Below are 11,276 nucleotides of genomic sequence, written 5' to 3' on the forward strand. Positions count from 1 at the left end.
AAGCTGCAGGGTAGAAAATCAACTTACAGGGGCTGGCCCGGTGGCACAGTACGTAAGTTCGTACCTTTTGCTTCAGCAGCCTGGGTTTCACCAGTTGGGCTCTGAGTGCGGACCTATGCACCACTAGTCAAGCCATGCTGTGGCAGGCATCCCACATATAAAGCAGAGGAAGATCGGCATGGATGTTAGCTCAGGGCCAGTCTCCCTCAGCAAAAAGAGGAGGATTGGCAGCAGATGTTAGCTCAGAGCTAATCTTCCTCAAAAAAAAAAAAATCAACTTACAAGACTCAGTTGCATTTCTATACTCTAATAAAGAACTTACAGAAAGAGAACTCAAGAATACAATTCCATTCACAATTGCAACAAAAAGAATAAAATATCAGGGAATAAATTTAACCAAGGAGGTGAAGGACTTAGATAATGAAAACTACAAGACATTATTGAAAGAAATAGATGATGAGTTAAAGAGATTCCGTACACATGGATTGGAAGAATAAACATAGTTATGAGTGATGTCAGCAGCATGGCAGAGTGAACTTGCCCGGGACTCTCTCTCCTCCAACATACAACAAAAAGTAGCAACCATATTCCAACAGAAAATACACTTACAGCACAAAAGTCCTTGGAGAGACAGGCAGCCACATGATGGAGGGCGGAGAGGCTGGAGCCCCGCTTGGAGGAGCTGGAACGGGGTAAGAGAGAACTTTGTTCCCTCCCCTAAAGACTGGGATCACTGCCATGGGTTAGGGAAGGAGTCCGGGAGGGGTTGCGTGTCCACAGGATCACCCACAACTCCCTAGGGCCCTTGCACCCTAGAGGGAAGTCCTCTAACAGGCAAAAGCTTTCATGTGGGATGACCTCATCAAGCGAAGACCCCAGGAGACCAGATAGCAAGAGCTGATTGGGAAACTGGGGACTGCCATGCTAGAGAAAATGCACGCTCCACCCTCACTGGGCTGTGCCATCTCAGCTGAAGGCAGAGAGCTCAGAATATGCCACTCTCGACCCCCACCCAGTGGCGATAGGCTGTAATTGCAACCAAATAATAGAATGAGAAAGTCCCTACCTTCCAACATCAGGCACTACATCAAATTTCCAGACCAGAGAGAAAACGATGAAGTACCCAGAATTCAGTCCTGAGGAGAGAGAACTATGTAAACTAAACAACAATGAATTCAAAATAGCTATCAAAAAACTCAGTGGGGTAAAAGAGAATATAGAGAAATAATTCAACAAGTTCAGGAGCTACTTCACAAAAGAGATTGAAACTATAAAGAAGAGTCAATCAGAAATATTAGACATGAAAGACACAATGAAAGAGATAAAACAAAATACAGATTCCCTGAATGCTCGTGTGAACACCATAGAGGAGCGAATCAGCATAATCGAAGATAGACACGTTGAATTGCTCCACACAGAGGAGGAGATAGAACTGAGACCCAAAAGAAATGAAGAAAATCTCCAAGAAATATCCAACTCAATGAGGAAATGCGACATAAGAATAATAGGTATTTAAGAGGGAGAATGGAGCAGAAAGCATGTTCAAAGAAATAATAGCAGAGTACTTCCCAAATCTAGGGAATGAAAGGGAAATGTGTGTGGAGGAAGCTTCCAGATTGACTAGATTTGTCAATGTAAAAAGACCTACTACAAGGCATACAGTAGTAAAACTGGCAAAAAATGAATGACAAAGAATACTCAGGGCAGCAAGGCAGAAGAAAATAACCTACAAAGGAACCCCATCAGACTCCCAGCAGATTGCTCTGCAGAAACCTTACAGGCTAGGAGAGAATGGAATGACATATTCAAAACTTTAAAAGATAAAAATCTTCAGCCAAGAATACTCTATCCAGCAAAAATATCCTTCAGATATGAGGGAGAAATTAAATTTTTCCCAAACAGACAAAAGCTAAGGGACTTCGTCGCCATGAGACCCCCCACTACAAGAAATCCTCAAGAAGGCCCTCATACCTGAAAAAAAGGAAAAAAGGGAGAAAGGGGTCACAAAACAGAGGAAGGAGACAAATAGGTAGACAGAATCAGAATAAGATAGCAAATATTCAATGATAGCATTAGGCTAAAGGTAAGGAAAACACCAAAAACAAAGACAATCTTGTCACTTTAACCACAAACTCACAACACAAGTTGGAATAAGATATGAGAAAAATAACTTAGGAGGGGAAAAGGAAAGGGACTGAATCAGTTTAGACTAAGGAAATAAGAGGCCATCAGAAAATGGACTATGTTATGCACCAGATTCTGAATAGAGACTTCAAGGTAGCCACTAAACTAAAAAGCAGGACAGACACACAAAAAATAAATAAGGAAAAAACAAAGAAACACATCATTAAAAAACTACATAATTCAATGGGTAGAACAAAACACACAGGATGAGAAACAAAGGAAATGCAGGAAAACCAGAAAATGAGTGATATAATGACAGCATTAAGCCCTCGTACATCAATAATCACCCTCAATGTAAAGGAATTGAATTCTTCAATTAAAAGACACAGAGTGGCAAGATGGATTAAAGAACAAGATCCAACAATTTGTTGCCTCCAGGAAACACATCTCAGCTCCAGTGACAAACACAGGTTCAGAGTGAAGGGGTGGAAGACAATACTCCAAGCTAATGGCAAACAAAAGAAAGCAGATATTGCAATACTTATATCAGACAAAGTAGATTTCAAGATAAGGAAGGTAAAGAGAGACAAAGAGGGGCAATATATAATGACCAAAGGGACACTCCATCAAGAAGAAATAATGCTTATAAATATCTATGCACCCAACACAGGAACACCAAAGTTCATAAAGCAACTATTAACAAACCTAAAAGAAGACACTAAAAATAACACAATAATAGTAGGGGACCTCAACACCCCACTCACATCATTGGACAGATCATCCAGACAGAAAATCAACAAGGAAACAGTGGAATTAAACGAAAAGCTAAACCAGTTGGACTTAATGGACATATACAGAACATTCCATCCAAAAACAGCAGAATACACTTACTTCTCCAGCGCACATGGAACATTCTCAAGGATAGAGGATATGCTGGGAAACAAGGGAAGCCTCTACAAGTTTAAAAAATTGAAATAATAACAAGCATCTTCTCCAATCGTAATGCTATAAAGCTAGAAATTAACTGCAAGAAAAAAGCTGAGAAAGGCACAAGGATGTGGAGACTAAACAATATGCTATTGAACAAGCAATGGATCATTGAAGAAATTAAAGGAGAAATCAAAAAATATCTGGAGACAAATGAAAATGATAACATGCCATACCAACTCATATGGGATGCATCAAAAGCTGTATTAAGAGGAAAATTCATCGTAATACAGGCACACCTTAACAAACAAGAAAAATCCCAAATAAGCAATCTCAAATTACACCTAACTGAATTAGAGAATGAAGAACAAACAAAGCCCAAAGTCAGCAGAAGGAGAGAAATGATAAAAATAAGAGCAGAAATAAATGCTATTGAAACCAAAAAGGCAGTAGAAAGGATCAATGAAACAAAGAGCTGGTCCTTTGAGAAGATAAATAAAATTGACAAACCCCTAGCCAGACTTACAAAGAAAAAAGAGAGAAAGCTCAAATAAAATCAGAAATGAAAGAGAGAAATAACAACAGACTCTGCAGAAATACAACAGATTATAAGAGAATACTATGAAAAACTATATGCCAACAAAATGGATAACCAAGAGGAAATGGATAAATTCTTGGACTCTTACAACCTCCCAAAGCTGAGTCAAGAAGAAACAGACAATCTGAACAGACCAATCACAAGGAAAGAGACTGAAACAGCAATCAAAAGCATCCCAAAGAATAAAATCCCAGGACCAGATGGCTTTCCTGGGGAATTCTACCAAACTTTCAGAGAGGATTTAATACCTATCCTTTTCAAGCTATTCCAAAAAATTAGGGAGGATGGAACACTTCCTAACACATTCTACGAGGCCAACATCACACTGATACCAAAGCCTGACAAGGACATCGCGAAAAAGGAGAACTATAGGCCAACATCACTGATGAATATAGAGGCAAAAATTCTCAAAAAAATTTTGGCAACCCGAATTCACCAATTCATCAAAAGGATCATACAGCATGATCAAGTGGGATTCATACCAGGGACACAGGGATGGTTCAACATCCACAAATCAATCAATGTGATACACCACATCAACAAATTGAGGAATAAAAACCACATGATCATCTCAATAGATGCAGAGAAAGCATTTGACAAGATCCAACAGCCATTTATGATAAAAAATCTTAAGAAATGAGGATATACGGAAATTACCTCAACATAATAAAGGCCATATATGACAAACCCACAGCCAACATCCTACTCAATGGGCAAAAACTGAGTGCCATCCCCCTGAGAACCGGAATGAGACAAGGATGCCCTCTATCACCACACTTATTCTACATAGTACTGGAGGTTTTGGCCAGAGCAATTAGGCAAGAGAAAGGAATAAAAGGAATCCAAGTAGGGAGTGAAGAAGTGACACTCTCGCTGTTTGCAGATGACATGATCTTATATATAGAAAACCCAAAAAAATCCATTGGAAAACTAATAGAAATAATTAACAACTACAGTAAAGTTGCAGGGTACAGAATCAACTTACAAAAATCAGTTGCTTTTCTATACTCCAATAATGAACTTACAGAAAGAGAACTCAAGAATATAATTCCATTTGCAATCACTACTAAAAAGATAAAGTACCTAGCAATAAATTTAACCAAGGAAGTGAAGGACTTATACAATGAAAACTATAAGACATTACTGAAAGAAATTGATAATAACTTAAAGAGATGGAAAAAGATTCCTTGCTCGTGGTTTGAAAGAATAAACATAGTTAAAATGTCCATACTACCCAAAGCAATCTACAGATTTAATGCAATCCCTATCAGAATCCCAATGACATTCTTCACAGAAATAGAGCAAAGAATCCTAAAATTCATATGGGGCAACTAAAGACCCCAAATTAATAAGACAATCCTGAGGAAAAAGAACAAAGCTGGAGGTGTCACAATCCTTGACTTCAAAATGTACTACAAAGCCATAGTGACCAAAACAGTATGGTACTGGTACAGGCACACAGATCAATGGAACACAACTGAAAGCCCAGAAATAAAACCACACATCTACAGACAGCTAATCTTTGACAAAGGTGCCAGGAACATACAATGGAGAAAAGATAGTCTCTTCAATAATGGTGTTGGGAAAACTGGACAGCCACATGCAAAAGAATGAAAGTAGACCGCTATCTCATGCCATACACAAAAATAAACTCAAAATGGATCAAAGACTTGAAGATAAGTCCTGAAACCATAAAATTCCTGGAAGATAATATAGGTGGTACACTTTTTGACATCAAACTTAAAAGGATCTTTTCAAATACCATGTCCTCTCAGACAAGGGAAACAAAAGAAAAAGTAAACAAGTGGGACTTCATCAGACTAAAGAGCTTCTGCAAGGCAAAACAAACTAGAATCAAAACCAAAAGACAACCCATCAACTGGGAGAAAATATTTGCAAATCATATATCTGACAAGGGGTTAATCTCCATAATATATAAGGAACTCACACAACTGAACAACAGAAAAACAAACAGCCCAATCAAAAGATGGGCAGAGGATATGAACAGACATTTTTCCAAAGAAGATATACAGACAGCCAATAAATACATGAAAAGATGTTCAACATCACTAATCATCATGGAAATGCAAATCAAAACTATACTAAGATACCACCTTATGCCTGTTAAAATGATTATAATCACTAAGACTAAAAATAACAAATGTTGGAGAGGGTGTGGAGAGAAGGGAGCCTTCATATACTGCTAGTGGGAATGCAAACTGGTACAGCCACTATGGAAAACAGTATGGAGATTCCTCAAAAAACTAAAAATAGAAATACCATATGACCCAGCTATCCCACTACTGGGTATCTATCCAAAGAACTTGAAATCAACAATCCAAAGTAACATATGCACCCCTATGTTCATTGCAGCACTATTCACAATAGCCAAGACATGGAAACAACCCAAGTGCCCATCAACTAATGATTTAATAAAGAAGATGTGGTATGTATATATATATATATATATATATATATATATATATATATATATATATATATACAGTGGAATACAATTAAGCCATAAAAAAGACAAAATCATCCCATTTGCAACAACATGGATGGACCTGGAGGATATTATGCTAAGCAAAATAAGGCAGACTGAGAAAGACAAACACCATATGATTTCACTCATATGTGGAATATAAATAAACACATGGACAAAGAGAACAGTTCAGTGGTTACCAGGGGAATGAGGGTGAGTGGTGGGCACAGGGGGTGAAGGAGAGCACTTATGTGGTGACAGTCAAGAAAGAATGTACAACTGAAATTTCACATTGATGTAAACTATTATGAACTCAGTAAGAAAAAATCAACTGTATTTCAATCGAAAAAGGAAATTAAGAAAAATCCATTTACAATAGCATGAAAAAGAATATAATACTTAGAAATAAATTTTTTAAAGTAGTACAAAAAATACTTTGAAAACTACAAACCATTGTTGAAAGAATTTAATAAAGATCTAAATAAATAGGAAAACATCCCATGTTCATTGATCAGAAGACATGATATTGTTCATGGAATACCACCCAAAATGATCTACAGATTCAATGCATTTCCTACCAAAATCCCCCTGCCTCCTTTATAGAAATTGGCAAGCTCTTTTATGCATTCATATGAAATTGTAAGGGAACGAGGGTAGCTAAACTAATCTTGATAAAGAAAAAGGAGGAGACTTCACATTTCCTTTTTTTAAAACTTACTACTAATCAATAGTAGTCAAGACAGCATGGTACTGACACAAAGACAGACATACATCTCAATGGAATAGAATTGAGATTTCAGAAATAAACCCATACATCTATGGTCAACTGATTTTGAAACAGTGCCAATAATGGGAGAAGACTATCATTTTTATGAATTGTTGCTGGGACAACTGCATATAGGCATATGCAAAAGAATAAATACACTATATATAAAAATTTACCAGAATGGATCAAAGACCTAAATATAAGAGGTAAAATTATAAAATTCTTAGAAAAAAACATGGGGAAAAATATTCATGCCCTTGGATTTGGCAAAGAATCCTTAGATATAAAACCAAAATAAAAAATAGCAAAAGAAAAAATAGATAACTTGGACTTCAACAAAATTAATAACTTTTGTGCTTCAAAGGACAGCATAAAAAAACTGAAAACATCAATTGGAACTCTTGTGCACTTTTTTTTTTTTTGAGGAAGATTAGCCCTGAGCTAACATCTGCTGCCAATCCTCCTCTTTTTTCTGAGGAAGACTTGCCCTGAGCTAACATCCGTGCCCACCTTCCTCTACTGTATATGTGGGACACCTACCACAGCATGACTTGCCAAGCAGTGCCATGTCCGCACCCAGGATCCGAACCAGTGAACCCCAGACTGCCAAAGTGGAATGTGCGAACCTAACTGCTGCACCACCAGGCCAGCCCCTCTTGTGCATTCTTGATGGAAATGTAAAATGTTGCAGCTGGAATGGAAAACAGTATGATTGTTCCTCAAAAAAATTATAAACAGACTAACTATATGATCCAGCAATTCCATTTCTGGATGTATACGCAAAAGAATTAATGCAGTGACTTGAACAGATTTTCATACACCCATATTCTTAGGAGCATTATTCTCAGTAGCCAAAAGGTGGAAGCAATCTTAGTGACCCTAAATGGAGGAATGGATCAATAAAATGTGATATATACATACAATTAAATATTATCCAGCTTTAAACAATGCTCTTAAAGATACTCAACAAAATGAAGACATGGCCAGAGAAAGACGAACTCTATATGACTCCACTCATAGGTGGAATTTAGTATATTGATAAGGAGATCTGATCGGTGGTTACCAGGGAAAAGGGGGGGTGGGGGGAGGGCACAGAGGGGGAAGTGGTGTACCCACAACATGACTAACAAAAATGTACAACTGAAATCTCACAAGGTTGTAATCTATTATAACATTAATAAAAAAAAAATGAAGACATGGCAAAAGTCAAGAAAATGATGTATGAACGGAATGGAAATATGAAAAAAGAGATAGAAAACATAGAAATCAAAAAGAAATTCTGGAGGTGAAAAGTACATTAACTGAAATGAAAAAATTCACTAGAGGGATTCAAAGGCAGGTTTGAGCAGACAGAAGAAAGAATTAGTGAACTTGAAGATAGGACCATGGAAATTACTGAGTCTAAGGAACAGAAAGAAAAAAGATTGAAGAAAAGTGAACAAAGCATAAGGAACCTGTGGGAGACCATCAAGGGGACCAACATACACATTTTGGAAGTCCCAGAGAAGGAAAAGAGAGAGACAAAGGGAGAGAAAATATTTGAAGAAATAATGGTTGAAAACTTACCAAGTTTGATGAAACACATGAATATAAACATCCAAGAAGCTCAACAAACATCAAGTAGGGTAAACTCAAAGAGACCCACACCAAAACACATTACAATCCAACTGTCAACAGCCAACAAGAAAGAGAGAATCTTGAAAGCAGCAAGAGAAAAACAACTCATCACACACAAAGGATCATCAATAAGCTAGTGAGCAAATTGCTCATCAGAAACGATGGGAGCCAGAAGTCAGTGGGCTGATATAGTCAAAGTGCTAAAAGAAAAAAAACCTAAAAAATTGTCAACCAAGAATCCTATATTGGGCAAAACTGTCCTTCAAAAGTGAGGGAGAGGGGCCAGCTGGTGGCATAGTGGTTAAGTTTGCACACTCCACTTCGGTGGCCCCGGGTTCACAGGTTTGGATCCTGGGTGTGGACCTACACAGTGCTCAGAAAACCATGCTGTGGTGGTGTCCCACATACAAAATAGAGGAAGATTGGCACAGACGTTAGTTCAGCCACAATCTCTCTCAAGCAAAAAGAGGAAGATTGGCAACAGATATTAGCTTAGGGGCAATCTTCCTCACCAAAAAAAAAAGTGAGGGAGAAATTAAGACATTCTCAGGCAAACAAAGGCTGAGGGGTTTGTTACCACTAGACCTACCCTGCAAGAAATGCTAAAAAGAATCCTACAGGTTTCGGGCTGGCCCTGTGGCCCAGTTGTTAAGTTTGCGCACTCTGCTGCAGCAGCCCTGGGTTTCGCCAGTTCGGATCCTGGGCGTGGACATGGCACCGCTCTTCAGGCCGTGTTGAAGCGGCGTCCCACATGCCACAACTAGAAGGACCCACAACTAAAAATATACAACTATGTACTAGGGGGCTTTGGGGAGAAAAAGGAAAAATTTAAAAATCTTAAAAAAGAATCCTACAGGTTGAAATGAAAGGACACTAGAACATAAAGCGACACAAAGAAATAAAGGTCTCAGTAAATGTAAATGCACAATTATAAAAGCTAGTATTATAACAATTTGTAACTACACTTTTTATTTTCTACATGATTATGAGACTAATTTTTTTAATTATTAGTGTAAAAGCTAGTAGTGTAACTTTTGTTTTTAACTCCACATGTTGTTTTCTACATAATTTTTTTAATTATTAGTTTATATTTTGGGACACAAAATGTATAAAGCTGTAATTTGGGGACAGCAACAACTGAAAGGAGTGAGGATGGAGATTTTGAGGAAAGGAGTTTTTGTATATTATTAAACTGGTATAAATTCAAATTAGAGTATTATAACTTTAGGATTTTAAATGTCATCTCCGTGGTAATCACAATGAAAATAGCTATAGAATATACACAAAAGGCAATGAGATAGGGACTTCAACTTTACTACAAAAATAACAACACAAAGGAAGACAGTAATGCAGTAAATGCAGGACAAAAAAGCTGTAAGGCATATAGAAGTCAAATAGCAAAATGACAGAAGTAAGTCCCTCTTCATCAGTAAACCTTACAAAGTAAGGAAATTCTGACGTATCTGCAGTGGATGAACCTTGAGGATATTGGCTAAGTGAAATAAGCCAGTCACAAAAGGACAAAGACTGTATGATTCCGCTTATAGGCGGTATCTAGAGTAGTCAGAACCGTAGAGACAGAAAGTAGAATAGGGCTCACGAGGGTGGAGGAAGAGGGAGATGGGGTTTACTGTTTGATGGATGCGGAGTTCCAGACTTGCGAGATGAAGAGCTCTGTGGATGGACAGGTAGTGGTGGCTGCACAGCAATGTAAATGGACACAATACTGTACACTTAAAAATGGTTAAGACTGTAAATTTTATACACATATTTTGCCACAATACAGTTTTAAAAAGAACAAGTCAGTTATTGAGATTTGCTACAACATGGCTATCCCTTAAAATATTTATAAGTGACTTACGTTAATCACAGAGACCACGTATTATATAACCCATTCACATGAAAGTCCGGAATAGGGAAATCTGTAGAAACAAAGTAGATTAGTGATTGCCTGGGCGGGAGCTGGGAGGAGGAGGATGGAAGCTAGCAGAGTGATAGCTAAATGGGAGAGAAGTTTCTTTTGAGGTGATGGAAATGTTCTAGAATTGCCTGTGGTGATGATTGCATGTATCTGTAAATGTACTGCAACCATTGAATTGTAAACTTTAAAGGGGTCCATCGTGTAACGTGCATTGTATCTCAGTAAAGCTGTTCAAATAAATAAATAAATGCAATAGGAGTTTTGATACATCTGTTAAGCATATTAAGAGTTTCCAGGTACATCCCAAATTTACATAGCCTTTTATTATTTTTTTATATCAGTAAAAATAAGAATCCAGTTGCCTTGGGGCTATCATAGCTTTTTGTTTTTAATTGAGGTTATGATAGTTTCCATCATAGCTGTTTTTGCATTTCACAGTTCTCTTAGGGAAACATTCAAAAACTGATGTAAAATAAATTTCCATCCAGTGTAAAATGTACACCTAAGAGTTTTACTGAACACATCTGGTCGCTTGTGGTTGGCTTGAGAAGAGTCCTGCTCTCGAGGGCTGTGTGTTCAAATTTCTCACCAGAGCCAAGCTCTCTCAAGACCGTGGGATCTTTCTGGAAAGTACCAAGTGTGTGGGAGTGGGGAAGGGACGGGTGGAAGGCTCAAGCTGTCGAGAGTCAAGGATGAAAACGGAGCCAGGCTCTTTATTACGTATGGTGAGGTCACTGATCAGTGTCATTGTAAACAAGGGTCACGGTTCCATGAGCGGCCTCGCAGCGTGATCCCAAGACCCTGACCCCGGTCCGGCCTGACCTGGAAGCTCCTCTTG

Source organism: Equus asinus, chromosome 20 (assembly GCF_041296235.1).
Source record: "Equus asinus isolate D_3611 breed Donkey chromosome 20, EquAss-T2T_v2, whole genome shotgun sequence".
Classification (NCBI taxonomy): Eukaryota; Metazoa; Chordata; class Mammalia; order Perissodactyla; family Equidae; genus Equus; species Equus asinus.